General features: G+C 43.4%; 1 protein-coding gene and 1 pseudogene across 2 annotated transcripts in view; one reads left to right on the top strand and one right to left on the bottom strand.

Annotated features, from left to right (window-relative positions):
- The window catches only part of FNDC3B (fibronectin type III domain containing 3B), a 423729-nt gene that overhangs the window by 118874 nt on the left and 289960 nt on the right, over positions 1-14895 (top strand). The gene's annotated exons all lie outside the window — the stretch shown is intronic.
- Positions 12099-12648, bottom strand: LOC119930905 (annotated as a pseudogene).

Genomic DNA, 14895 nt, shown 5'->3' with positions numbered 1-14895 from the left:
CCACCGTTCAACCCCCGGCCCATGTCATCCCCCTGGCCTGGAATGTCCTCCCTCCGCACATCTGCCAAGCTAGCCCTCCCTTCAAGGCCCTACTGAGAGCTCACCTCCTCCAGGAGGCCTTCCCAGACTGAGCCCCCTCCTTCCTCTCCCCCTCGTCCCCCCTCCACCCCCCCGCCTTACCTCTTTCCCTTCCCCACAACACCTGTATATATGTTTGTATGTATTTATTACTCTTTATTTATTTATTTTACTTGTACATATCTATTCTATTTATTTTATTTTGTTAATATGTTTTGTTTTGTTCTCTGTCTCCCCCTTCTAGACTGTGAATCCACTGTTGGGTAGGGACCGTCTCTATACGTTGCCAACTTGTACTTCCCAAGCGCTTAGTACAGTGCTCTGCACACAGTAAGCGCTCAATAAATACGATTGATTGATTGATTGAAAGAGCACGGGCTTTAGTTAGAGTTAGAGTTAACTCCCCAGTTAACCTCCCCAGTGCTTAGAACAGTGTTTGCACATAGTAAGCGCTTAATAAATGCCATCATTATTATCATTATTATTATTTGTTATTACTATCCCAAGTGCTTAGGAGAATGCACAGCACACAGTAGGTGCTCAAAAACACAAACTGATTAAAGGGACACTTAATAATAATCCGGGAGTTTTGATTTAATCTTGAATCAACAGTGTCCTGAGCAAAGGGATCAACAGGAAAACCACAAGGAAGTTCCAGAAAAGTTGGTAAATGTCAAACGATATTCTGTGCAAAGACTAATTCAGAAGCCATGCAGCTGCCACTGAGGTCAGCGTGAGCTTTGACTGTGGATTGATTGGGAAACCTTTTTGGTCTATTTTGGCACTAAACAACAGCTGCAGGAGGTTGCAAATGAATCTGAACCAAAGCTCTTTTTATCTCTTTTTATCTTCTTCACTTGCAGTTTCATTTTCAAAATGCACTTGAAAACGTTGCAAGACCATCCTGATGGGCCTTTAAATACAGAGCCCAACTGTATTGATGCTTCCTGGCATCATCATCAGTTAAATGACTGCCCCGTAATCGATAAACTAGGCTTTGGTAGTACGTTAGTTGAAAAGCAGCGTGGCCTAGTGGATAAAGCCTGGGCTTGGGAGTCCGAAGCACCTGGGTTCTAGTTCCAACTCTGCCACTTGTCTGCTGTGTGAACTTGGGCAAGTAACTTCACTTCTGTATCTCAGTTGCCTTATCTGTAAAATGGATATTAAGATCAAGAGCCTTTTTTTTTAAGTCACTTAAGGCAGTGCCCTGAACAGATTTTTGCAATCAGGATTAGATTTTTGCATTCTGCAGCCAGAATTCATACAGAGAATCAGCGAGATATACGTTTCTACTGAACTGGGACCTTAGGCACTTTAGAAAAATGTGTTTTCATTGAATTGTAAGTGTGACCCTATAGTGATGGTGCTTAAATAGGACTTTCAGCATTTGTATGTATGGGCAGAATTTTGTACATCAAAATTAACCTTTAGCATATGTCCTTGTATAATAAATGTGCACTTCATAGAAAATGTATTGGTTTCAGATGGGTTCCTGTTTGTAATCTGAAGAGATATCAAGCAGTGCTGGTTGTGATTAGATGTGGTTAGAGAAGCAGTGTGGCTCAGTGGAAAGAGCCTGGGCTTGGGAGTCAGAGTTTGTGGGTTCAAATCCCAGCTCCGCCAATTGTCAGCTGTGTGACTTTGGGCAAGTCACTTAACTTCTCTGGGTCTCAGTTACCGCATCTGTAAAATGGGGATTAAGACTGTGAGCCCCATGTGGGACAACCTGATTACCTTATATTCCCCCAGCGCTTAGAACAGGGCTTGGCACATAATAAGTGCTTAATAAATGCCATTATTATTATTATTATTGTGATTACATTTAATACCTGATCAAAATCAACCCTTCAGAATCAGGGTCTCTTAAATATTGCATACCACTGATTCAGAATTTATTATTCTTATTGTTGTTGTTATTGTTGTTGTATTGAACATTTACTATGTTTTTAGACTGTGAGCCCACTGTTGGGTAGGCACTGTCTCTATATGTTGCCAACTTGTACTTCCCAAGCGCTTAGTATAGTGCTCTGCACACAGTAAGTGCTCAATAAATACAGTTGATTGATTGATTGATTGATGTGTCAAGCACCATTCCAAACTCTGGATTGATTTAAGTTATCTGGTCAGATATGGTCCCTGTCCCTGTTGGGGCTCACAATCTAAGCAGGAGGGAGAAAAGGCTTGGAATTCCCATTTTATGGATGAGCTAACTGAAACACAAAGAAGTTAAATGACTTGTCCAAAGTCAAAGAGCAAGCAACTGGCAGAGCTGTGATTAGAACCCTATATGAACCCTATATAGAACCCCAACGTCTCTATATGTTACCTACTTGTACTTCCCAAGCGCTTAATACAGCGTTCTGTAGACAGTAAGTGCTCAATAAATACAATTGAATGAATGAATGAACCCAGGTCCTCTGACTCCGAGGCCTGTGCTCTTTCCACTAGGCCACATTGCTTTTAAGTAGTCAAGAAATGTGTTGTTAAACTGCTATATTTACTGAGAGCTGTGTGTTTTCAAAACATCCAGAGGTCCTATTGACATTTAGAAAGGGAATTACAGAGTTCCACAGTAGCTATATAAATATTCCTATAAACTAATAGTAAGAATGGTACTTAAGTGCTTACTTCGTGCCTGACACCATTCTACTAGTCCCTATCCCTAATCTACTTTGTCTGTCTCCCCTGTAGACTTTAAACTCCTTGTCCCAGGATTCATGTTCATCTCTGTTATATTGTACCTTCCTCAGTGCTTACTACAGCGCTGTGCACGTAGTAAGCACTCGATAAATACCATTAATTGATTGAGAAGCTACATTTCACAGGAAGTAAAATGGCAGACTTTCTGCATTACAGTAAGTGGTGGTCAATCAATCAATCAATCATATTTATTGACCGCTTACTGTGTGCAGAGCACTGTACTAAGCGCTTGGGAAGTACAAGTCGGCAACATATAGAGACAGTCCCTACCCAAGTGGGCTCACAGTCCTATACAGAACTTAAATCACAGAGTTTTCTTGGTGAAGGTGGAGATGAAATATTTTTTTTTCTCCTGGTGTTGGTGGACTGACAAAGTTCTTCATCCATCTCTTTCTTCGTCATCCATCCCTGCAGAGCAGGCTCCATGCAGGTAAGAAGTTCCAATCCCTTAATTAGGCTGATGGAAGGGTAAATCAGGGAAGTGGGGTTTGATGATCCATTTTTTAGTTTTCTAGTGTAAATCATAGTTTTTTCTTTAAAATCTTTCTTGCATCATTTTCAATATCTCCAATTAATATTTATTAGCAAACAGGAGTAGTCAGCGTGGCTCAGTGGAAAGAGCCTGGGCTTGGGAGCCAGAGGTCCTGGGTTCTAATCCCGGCTCCACCACTTGTCATCTGTGTGACTATGGACCAGTCACTTAACTTCTCTGGGTCTCAGTTACTTAATCTGTAAAATGGGGATTAAGACTGTGAGCCCCACATGGGACAACCTGATCACCTTGTATCCCCCCAGCGCTTAGAACAGTGCTTAGCACATAGTAAGTGCTTAACCAATGCCATTATTATTATTATTCAGAGCTTTACAGTTCTTAAAAGGAACCATGCAGCATTCTCTTGGATTCTGGCCAGATTTCACAGATTTCTGGTTTGATGAAGTGCTCTGTTGACTTCTGTTGGTAAGTATTTTAGCAAGTTGGCCTGTACCTCACAAAACATGTCAGTTTAAAACCTAAGCAAAATTGTAAACTGAGACTATTTTATTGACAGTGTTGCATTGGAGTTAAAACATCAATTAAATCAGTCCCCATCAAACCATATTAAGTTTAAGTTTTAGGGTTAAGGTTAAGGCTCATTGGACTGTTTGTCTTTTTATGACGAAAGATATGTTGCATGACAGCGTTACCCAGTTGATGGAATATTGCACTGGGAGTTTGAGACCAGAGTTCAAATCCCAGCCATACCTCGGGTATGGTTTGTGATCTTTTGGGGCAAGTTGTTTAACCTCTCTGGGTCTCAGTTTCTCCATCTCTCAAGTGGAGAGAAAGGTACCTTGTGAGACCTACATGGGAAAGGAACTGTGTCCGATTTCATAACCTTGTTTGTACCCCAGTGCTTAGCTCAGTCAGTACTTAATAAATACTGTAATAATACAACTATTAGTTGTGTATGATGCCTGGTGAATTGGTGCCAGCCCCAGAGACAGTCTTTAAGAGTTATAATTATGATTTAAATGTTTGCTTTTATTGATGTTAGAACAAAATGGGCCCATTCTCTGAGTCTTATAACAGACTTGAGGGTGTTGATGCAGGAAAAAAATGAGAGAGAATGGAAATCGTCAGTGTGAGCATTAATAGGTACCAAAATGGAATTTTGGGGCAATTTTGCCAATAGTTAATTTAGTTTTTTGTAATTTACAAAGCGTAGTTCCCCATCTACACATCCTAAAACCTGTCCATGGAATTGATGCTTTAAACTATTTTATTTGGATCTGGTTAGTTTCTCTCCAAGGGACTGAGATTATTAATTAATCATTCATATTTATTGAGTGCTTATTGTGTGCAGGTCACTGTACTAAGCGATTGGGAGAGTACAAAATAACAGAAACATACCTTGCCCACAACGAGCCTACAGTCTAGAGGGGAAGAGAGACATTACAGAAATTATGCATGTGTACCCAAAGTGGGCATTTAACACATTATTTTCAAAACCTTCATTCAGATAGTATGTTATGAATTATTTTCAACTACGCTTCTCTAGTACTCTCATTTTTCTGCCTTGAAGTCAAGAGTGTAACCTTTCCCAACACATGTCATTTCGTTATGGTAAAATATCCAGTTGTAAAATTCAAAATAAGCAAATCGGCTTTTGGTCATTATACCTAGGAAGTTCTTGGGTTATTACTGTTTTCCAGTGGTTCTTGTTGAGCTGTTTTTGTGCCGAGCACTGTACAAAGCACTGGGGTAGATTCATTCATTCATTGTCAGTCAGTCAATCATTCAGTCGTATTTATTGAGCGCTTACTGTGTGCAGAACACTGTACAAAGCACTTGGGAAGTACAATGCAGCAACAGAAACAATCCCTGCCCACAATGGGCTCACAGTCTAGAAGAGGGGAGACAGATATCAAAACATAAGCGTCATTATAAATAGATTATAGATATCTATTATATTATAGATAATCTATAAATAAATAAATCTATTATAGATAATCTATAAATAGATTATAGATATATACACATCATGACAAGGTAACCAGGTCACACACAATCCTTGTCCCACAGGGGACTCACAGCCGAGGTAAGAGGGAGGAACAGGAATTGAATTCCCATTTTGCAGATGAGTAAACTGAGGCCCAGAGAAGTCAGATGACATGCCCAGGCTTACACTGCAGACAAGTCATAAATAGAGCCCAGGTCTTCTGACTCCCAGGCCTGTGCTCTTTCCTCAAAGGCATGCTGCTTCTCAGCATGGGTGGGCAATCATTTTTACCACCAGCGTATCAGTAATAATAATAATAATTGTGGTATTAAGTGCTTACTATGTGCCATGCACTGGATCATTTACATCTCCTCCAAGAGGCCCTCCATAACAAAGCCTACATTTCCTCTTTTCCCACTCCCTTCCGCGTTGCCCTGACTTTCCCCCTTTTTTCTACCATCCAACCCTCCACACCCCACAGCACTTATGTAGATTCCCATAATTTATTTATATTAATGTGTTGTTTCCCCTTCCAGAACTGTAAGCTCATGTTGGGCAGGGAGTGTCCCTGCTCTATTGTTGTGTTATACTGTCCCAAGAGCTTAGTACAGTGCTCTGCACACATTAGGCACTCAATATAAATATGATTGATTAAACAATGAAAGTCCAGCTAATTGTACCAGCTGTGACTCCTAACACAATTCTAGACAGCTCCATGGATGGTATTGTCTTGTGGTACGTGGTGTGTCAGGAGATCTCTGCCTGCATCTCTGCCAGACCGTCTCTATATGTTGCTAACTTGTACTTCCCAAGCACTTAGTACAGTGCTCTGTGCACAGTAAGTGCTCAATAAATACGGTTGAATGAGTGAATGAGAGTCAGTGGCGGATCTTGCCTTTAGCCTGTATTTTCGTTGCCTCCTTTTTTTGTAGTATTTTGTTTTTCCTTTTTTACGCAATTCTGTTGTTCCAGGAGTTGCCTAAGCAAGTGCAGAATAGACTACCAGTAATTGGAGCAGCCTCCCTTCTGTAGTTGATGTTATGACACTTTTTCCTGTTGTGGTTTTGCTAGGATATTTCTAGCCTATAAAAAAATGAAACCTGGCCAGAAGTTTGGAGAGTCGAGTTGCTATCCAGATCGAAAATGATCATCATATTTCCAAAGACCGCCCCAGTAGAAACCAAATTGGATACCCACAGGCTTGATGAGCTCCAGTAACCACGCTGAAGGGTTTGCTTTCATGAGCTGCCGAATGGTAATCTCTTCAGGAATGTCTTAGGAAGAATTTCTTAATTATTGGTACTCATGAATGGTGCCTTATGATGTATTGGACACTTTATTACAATTCCATAAGTTAGCTGAATGAGTGAATACATGCTTCTGTCCTGCATTCCTTGAATTAGAATGTATCATCAGCCTCATTATTAGTATTTGAGTGTCCTCTGTTTGCAATGCACTTAGCATTACATGGAATCTTTGCATGCCCTGCCATTGCTTAAAAGTGTCAGCTGACTTCTTTCTTAACATCCTCATTTTCGTTAAGTCCTCGCTATGTGCCAGGCACTCTGTTAAGCACTGGGGTGGATACAGGATAATCAGATTGGACACCGTCTTTGTCCCACATGGAGCTCACTGTCTTAATCCCCATTTTACTTCTGAGGTAACTGAGGCACAGAGAAGTTGAATGACTTACCTGAAGTCATAAAACAGACAAGTGGCAAAGCCAGGATTACAGTGCAGGCCCCCTATATCCCAGGTCTATAGTTTTTATGCTAGGCCATGCTGCTTCTCCTGAGCATCAACATCTTTGCTTTTTCCTTGTCTCCTTATGCTCCTAACTTTGGAGTAATAGTTAAGTCTTCACTCTTCTTTGCCTCCCAAATTGTAAGTCATGCCCATTTTTCATTTGCAGCTTTTTAGTAATAATGATTGCATTTATTAAGTGCTTACTATGTGCAAAGCACTGGGGAGGTTACAAGGTGATCAGGTTGTCCCATGGGGGGCTCACAGTCTTAATCCCCATTTTACAGATGAGGTAACTGAGGCACAGAGAAGTTAAGTGACATGCCCAAAGTCACACAGCTGACAATTGGTGGAGCTGGGATTTGAACCCATGACCACTGACTCCAAAGCCCATGCTGTTTCCACTGAGCCACGCTGCTTCTCTTTCCCCAACACCCCTTCTCCGATTCCCTAATAACAGTGCTGGGGTTGCCAACTTTCTGCCTTCCCTCTTAGACTCTATGAGGTAGTCCTCCCAAACTTCCAATTCATCTACATGCTGAAACTTGGATCCTCTCATTTACTTCCTTGGAAATGTACAGTCCCCTCTAGACTAAGCTCATTGTGGTCAGGGAACATGTCTACCAACCCTGTTATGTAGTACTCTCCCAAGCACGTAGTACAGTACTCTGACACAGTAAGCACTCAGTAAACATGACTAATGGATTGGGTCTCACCAGTGGTTCTCATACTCTCCCAAGCGCTTAGTACAGTGTTTTGCACACAGCACTCAGTAAGTACAATTGAATGAATGAATGAAATGAGAATGCGTGATGGAGGCTTTAGGCCCTCTCCAGCTGGTGTTCCCCATCATAATTCCTAAGCACTTAGTACAGTGCTCTGCACACAGTAAGCGCTCAATATATACGATTGAATGAATGAATAATTGCACTCCTCTCCTGGTATGTCCCAGGCTTGCACTCTGTTGTCATCCATCCCCTGAATTCCTGGAATCAATCAATCAGTCAATCAATCAATCAATCGTATTTATTGAGTGCTTACTGTGTGCAGACCACTGTACTAACCGCTTGGGAAGCACAAGTTGGCAACATATAGAGACGGTCCCTACCCAACAGTGGGCTCACAGTCTAGAAAGGGGAGACAGAGTACAAAACAAAACATATTAACAAAATAAAATAAATAGAATAGATATGTACAAGTAAAATAAATAAATTAGAGTAATAAATACGTAGAAACATATTTACATATATACAGGTGCTGTGGGGAAGGGAAGGAGGTTAGGCGGTGGGGTGGGGAGGGGGAGAGGAAGGTTGGGGCTCAGTCTGGGAAGGCCTCCTGGAGGAGTTGAGCTCTCAGTAGGGCCTTGAAGGGAGGAAGAGAGCTAGCTTGGCGGATGTGGGGTGGGAGGGTATTCCAGGCCAGGGGGATGACGTGGGCCGGGGGTCGATGGCGGGACAGGTGAGAACGAGGCACGGTGAGAAGATTAGCAGCAGAGGAGTGGAGGGTGCGGGCTGGGCTGTAGAAGGAGAGAAGGGAGGTGAGGTAGGAGGGGACGAGGTGATGGAGAGCCTTGAAGCTGAGGGTGAGGAGTTTCTGCCTGATTGGCAGGTTGATTGGTAGCCACTGGAGATTTTTGAGGAGGGGAGTAACATGCCCAGGGTGTTTCTGGACAAAGACAATCCGGGCAGCGGCGTGAAGTATGGATTGAAGTGGGGAGAGACAAGAGGATGGGGGATCGGAGGGGAGGCTGATACAGTAGTCCAGACGGGATAGGATGAGAGCTTGAACGAGCAGGGTAGTGGATTGGATGGAGAGGAAAGAGCGGATCTTGGCAATGTTGCGGAGGTGAGACTGGCAGGTTTTGGTGACGGCTTGGATGTGAGGGGTGATGTCCCCTCCTCTCTTCTGAAATGCTGCAATCTCAAGTCCTTATCAAAGCATTTCCCTTTTCAAAAGTTCTTTATAATAATAATAATAATAATAATGATGGCATTTATTAAGAGCTTACTATGTGCAAAGCCCTGGGGAGGTTACAAGGAGATCAGGTTGTCCCACGGGGGGCTCACAGTCTTAATCCCCATTTTATAGATGAGGTAACTGAGGCCCAGAGAAGTGAAGTGACTTGCCCCAAGTCATACAGCTGACAATTGGTGGAGCTGGGATTTGAACCATGACCTCTGACTCCAAAGCCCATGCTCTTTCCACTGAGCCACGCTGCTTCTTCCATTCAGCTTTCTGATATTAATCCACATGGCTCCGGTCAGGGCATTCATTCACTGTCGTACTTATTGAGCACTTTCTGCATGCAGAGCACCAGACTACGCGCTTGGGAGAGGACAATATAACAAGCAGACACATTCCCTGCCCACAGTGAGCTTACAGTCTTGAGGGGGAGACTGACCTTAATATAAATAAATAACAGATATGTACTAAAGTGCTGTGGGGCTGAGGTCAGCCACTAAATGATTTTTAGCACAAATTTCTATGTATAATGAATTGCTTGTGAGTTTTATCACTTTTGGGGTATACGCTTTTGCCGCTCTGGCTATATATGTCTCCATTTTGTGTATATTTTTGGGTGCTTTCAGTTTTGTCCATTACAACATAAATGATTTGTGCCCGGATATTGTCTTGTGCTTTCTCTTGGTGTCTAGTACTTTGCACACAGTGGACAGTTGATAAATTTTACTGGAGAAATCCGATAAGTCTGAGGGGTAAATGATGTCTGAATATTCTGATAGTAGAGGAAAGACTTCCTGTAGACTCATTGGTGGTTGGGGTTTTACAGGTCCTGTTACTATTGCAAATATGCATCTTGGTCTACCGTCACTGAATGGCTTTCCTGTCTAAAGTTTCTTTCACCTCCCATCAGAGACTGGCTGTTGCATGCCACTTAGACTCTATGCTCGTTATGGGCAGGGATCATGTCTACTAATTCAGTCTGTTGTGCTCTCCCAAGCACTTAGTAGAGTGCTCTGCACATAGCACTCAATTAATGCCATTGATTGATTAAAGGTGATGATTTTGATACTAGAGTTGAGGGAGATTCAAAACATAATTAGAAATACTACTGTTTTTTACCTTTTTCCTTTTGAAATTAGAGCTCCTCATCTCTGACAAAAAACTATGTATGCCCTTTGTTTCAAAGATAATGACTCTGGAAAAACCATTAATCCCAAAAGGCTTGTTCCCTTTTCATTTTGGAATAATGGATTTAGCTGCCTAAATTGGTGGTTGTCATTGGCAACCATAAAATCCGACCTAATTTTTTGCCAAAGCCAGGCACAGAGTGATTTTTGAATCTGTCTTGAATTTTTGCGTAGCTAGCATGTGACCGATCCAGGGAGCTGAGCACTTGTTTCAGAAATTTCATCCTCTCTTCGGACTACAGATCCAGAACACCGACTTGGGTTCCAGCACCATGGCTTCAGATCAGTTATTGTCCATCTTCTCTGTTCATTTCCTACATCTCCTTAGTTATTCCTGCATTTCTGACTTCCTGGGTTTCATGGAGGTTCTGGAAGACTATTGATGGAAAATCTGGGTTGGCTGGAAACAGATCTTAATAGTCAGGACTCACACATTTTATGGAATGGGTGAAACAAGAAAGTAGTACGTAATTGGCCCCATTACTCGGTTCTGTTCTGCTGAGAGGCAATACATTGGATGAAATTTCATCATCAAGGCAGAATTGGGTCTTGACAAATGTGTGTGGTAGTTCCAAAGTGATTTCCTTCCCTATGTAAGTCAGAGAGCCCCTATTCCCAAATGATTCCCTCAGGCTTTTTGCATTACTGTCTAGATCAGGCATTGCAGATTTTTTTCTTCCTTGTGTTCCTCTGAGGCGGGGTACAGTAGGAATTAGTTTTAGATTTCTTGAATCTAAAACTGGGAAGCAGCATGGCGTAGTGGATAGAGTAAGGGCCTGGGAGGTCAGAAGGTCATGGGTCTAATCTCTGCTCTGCCACTTGTTTTCTGTGTGACCTTCAGCAAGTCACTTGTTTTCTCAGTGCCTCAGTTACCTCATCTGGAAAGTGGAGATTGAGACTGTGAGCCCCACATGGGACAGGGACTGTGTCCAACTGGATTTGCTATATATCCATTCCAGCTCTTATTACAGTGTCTGGCACATAGCGCTTAATACCACAGTTATTACTAATACCCCAATTCAGTGCACCATCACCATGCCTGTCCCTCTGCGGCCCTAGACTCGGCACTGTGCTGCTTATTGATTCTTATTGTCATGGGATTTAATGAAGTGGCTGTCCCAATGCCTGCGCTGAGCTGCAGACTGGATTCTGCTGGCCAAAAGAGCAGAAGTAACAGGACCGCAGATGAGCTTCCCCTATCCCCCAGCCCTGAATGGTCCCTGTACCTTACCAGTGGGTGGGGGACACTAATAATAATAATACTAGTATTTGTTAAGCGTTTACTTTGAGCCAAGCCCTGTTCTAAGTGCTGGGGTAATTACAAGTTTATCAGGTTCGTTCATTCATTCAGTCATATTTATTGAGCGCTTACTGTGTGCAGAGCACTGAACTAAGCACTTGGGAGAGTATAACAGAAAACAGATGCATTCCCCACCCACAACAAGCTTAAGGTCTTGAGCCCAAGACTCACTTGCAAAGCCAACCTATATTCAATCGTATTTATTGAGCACTTACTGTGTGCAGAGCCTGTACTAAGCGCTTGGGAAGTACAAGTTGGCAACATATAGAGACGGTCCCTACCCAACAGCGGGCTCACAGTCTAGAAGGGGGACACAGACAACAAAACATATTAACAAAATAAATAGAATATGTACAAATAAAATAAATAAATAAATTGGGTAATAAATATGTACAAACATATACGTATATACAGGTGCTGTGGGGGGGAAGGAGGTAAGGCGGGGGGGATGGGGAGGGGGACGAGGGGGAGAGGAAAGAGGGGGCACAGTCTGGGAAGGCCTTCTGGAGGAGGTGAGCTCTCAGTAGGGCTTTGAAGGGAGGAAGACAGCTACCTTGGCAGATGTGAGAAGGGAGGGCATTCCAGGCCAGGCACTATACTAAGAACAGCTATATATGCATGCCTGGTTGAATTTTGCCATTGGTGGTGTCATTGCATCCTACTGTCTTCTTGGATCTCCCAGTCACTGGTGAAAGTTATGAGTTGCTCCTCCTGAGAGCAGTTGGAAAACTGAGAGAGACTGGAAAACATCCTTCTGTTCTCTTGTGTGTCTGGAAAGAGGCATCCTGGAAATTGACACCATGGGGCAGGAGGTTATAATTTTCATCCATTCTGAGGAAGAAGTAAGAGTAGTCTTGCACCACGGTGTGCGAGTGGCAGGCGAAGTATCCCAGGCCGGTGAGGTTGAGGCGGGAGCCGGCGGGCACCTCCAGCATGCTGCCCAGGCCTGGTCGCACAGCATCTCGACCTCGGCCGAGTAGAAGAGGCCGCGGGGATCGTGGTGGGCGGGCCGGGCAGGCCAGGGCAGCTGGTTGTAGAGGCCGGACAGCTCCGGGTGCAGCGCCAGCACGCGCGCGTACACGATGATCTCGGCCAGCTCCGCCCGGCAGCTCTCGCTCAGGGACCGCCAGTCAGACGGCAGCTGGCAGCCCAGGCCCGGGCCCGCACCGGGGCCGAGGCTCAGCAGGGCGGCCAGCAATCAATCAATCAATCAGTCGTATTTATTGAGCGCTTACTATGTGCAGAGCACTGTACTAAGCGCTTGGGAAGTACAAATTGGCAACACATAGAGACAGTCCCTACCCAACAGTGGGCTCACAGTCTAAAAGGGGGAGACAGAGAACAGAACCAAACATACCAACAAAATAAAATAAATAGGATAGAAATGTACAAGTAAAATAAATAAATAAATAAATAAATAGAGTAATAAATATGTACAACCATATATACATATATACAGGTGCTGTGGGGAAGGGAAGGAGGTAAGATGGGGGGGGATGGAGAGGGGGACGAGGGGGAGAGGAAGGAAGGGGCTCAGTCTGGGACAGCCGGGAGGACAGCAGCAGCGCGGACAGCCGGGAGGGCAGCATGGTGGAGGCGGCGCTAGCCCCGGCGCATCGCGCGCGTGCCCCCTCCTCTCCTCTCCGTCAGCCGGGACCGCCCCGGCTGATTGCCCTATATGGAGGTGAGCAGCGTGGCTTAGTGGCAAGAGCACGGGCTTGGGAATCAGAGGACATGGGTTCTAATCCCGCATCCTCCACTTGTCTGCTGTGTGACTGTGGGCGAGCTGCTGTACTTCCCTGTGCCTGTTACCGTAACTGTGAAATGGGGATTAATACTGTGAGCCCCACATGGGACAACCTAACTTACCTTGTATCTACCCCAGTGCTTAGAACAGTGCCTGGCACATAGTAAGCACATAGCAAATACCATCATTGTCATAATAATAATAATGATGGTATTTGTTGAGTGCCTACTGTGTGCAAAGCACTGTTCTAAGCACTGGGAAGGTTACAAGGTGATCAGGTTGTCCCACGGCGGGCTCACAGTCTTAATCCCCATTTTACAGATGAGGTAGCTGAGGCACAGAGAAGTTAAGTGACTTGCCCAAAGTCACACAGCTGACAGTTGGTGGAGCCGGGATTTGAACCCATGACCTCTGACTCCAAAGCCTGTGCTCTTTCCACTGAGCCACGCTGCTTCTCCCAGTAGGAGCCTTCTCCTCCGGACGCTGCCCAGACCTGTGCTCTATTCACTTTGCCATGCTGCTTCTTGATTAATCAATCAATTGTATTTGAACTGGGGTCCCCTGATTCCTAATTCTATGCTCCTTAAACAAGAGCATGCAGCTGCTGTTGGAATGTCAATCCGGCATTAAGTGAAATTAACAAAGCAATAAAGAAAGCCAAAATATTTTAAAATCGGATTGACTAATCAACAGTATTCATTGAGCCCCTGCGAAAATATTTTACAGATAGGAAACAGCTCTGAACTAGTGGTCAGAGTCCAAATTTTATTCAAACTGCTATCTAGAAGAATCTAGGAATAAAGTGAAATAGATGAAGTATCTACAGGAGGATTTTCCACACTAACACAAAAACTTGGTACAGTGATGTTTTATTATCTTAGTAATTAGTTAGGACCTGAGATCCTAGTTAATTCAAAAATTTTCTTTCCCGTGAAATTGAAGACAGTGAATTGTAATATATTTCCAAACATTCTTGAGAAAAGTGGTCTCTAACATAATTATTGATGATGCTTGTAGTGTTCATAAGAAAATGAGATGTAGGAATTTTAAACATAGATAAAATTCAAAAACTTCAAAAGTCAAGCAAGACCATTCTTTCTTTCATGCAATAAAAATAAAGCACTGTAATGCGAAACCAAGGAGGATAGTGTACTCTCCAGAGAGCCTAGTACAGTTCTTTGCACACAGTAAGCGCTCAGTAAATGATTGAATGAATGATCCATTATAACTAAAATTTATTTATTGTTCATTTTTAAGGCTAGAATTGAGTGGTCTACTCTGTGGATAATACTGTAGTAGTTCTTTGGACTATGCAGATTAAGACTGGGGATTAAGACTATGAGCCCCCAGGGGACAACCTGATCACCTTGTAACCTCCCCAGCACTTAGAACAGTGCTTTGCACATAGTAAGCGCTTAATAAATGCCATCATTATTATTATGCAGAGAAGATACAAATGGAAAACAGTCCTACCTACCTAAACTCAACACTGGACAATTAACCAACCAAGATATTGTTTGGAAATAGCAACTTGATCTCTCCAAATTGTCTTCTCTTCTCCCTTCTACTTCCCTCACCCCTGGTCTGGAAGACAGAAACACCCCTTTCCCCCCAAAAAAATTTCAAATATTTATGAAGGGCCATGCTTCCTATTTCACCTTCCCCCCTGTTCTAATGGGAAGCAGCATGGCATAGTGA

The sequence above is a fragment of the Tachyglossus aculeatus genome, chromosome 1, assembly GCF_015852505.1.
Source record: "Tachyglossus aculeatus isolate mTacAcu1 chromosome 1, mTacAcu1.pri, whole genome shotgun sequence".
Lineage (NCBI taxonomy): Eukaryota > Metazoa > Chordata > Mammalia > Monotremata > Tachyglossidae > Tachyglossus > Tachyglossus aculeatus.
Note: the sequence above shows the minus strand (reverse complement) of the source record. Positions and strands in the feature narration are given on the sequence as shown.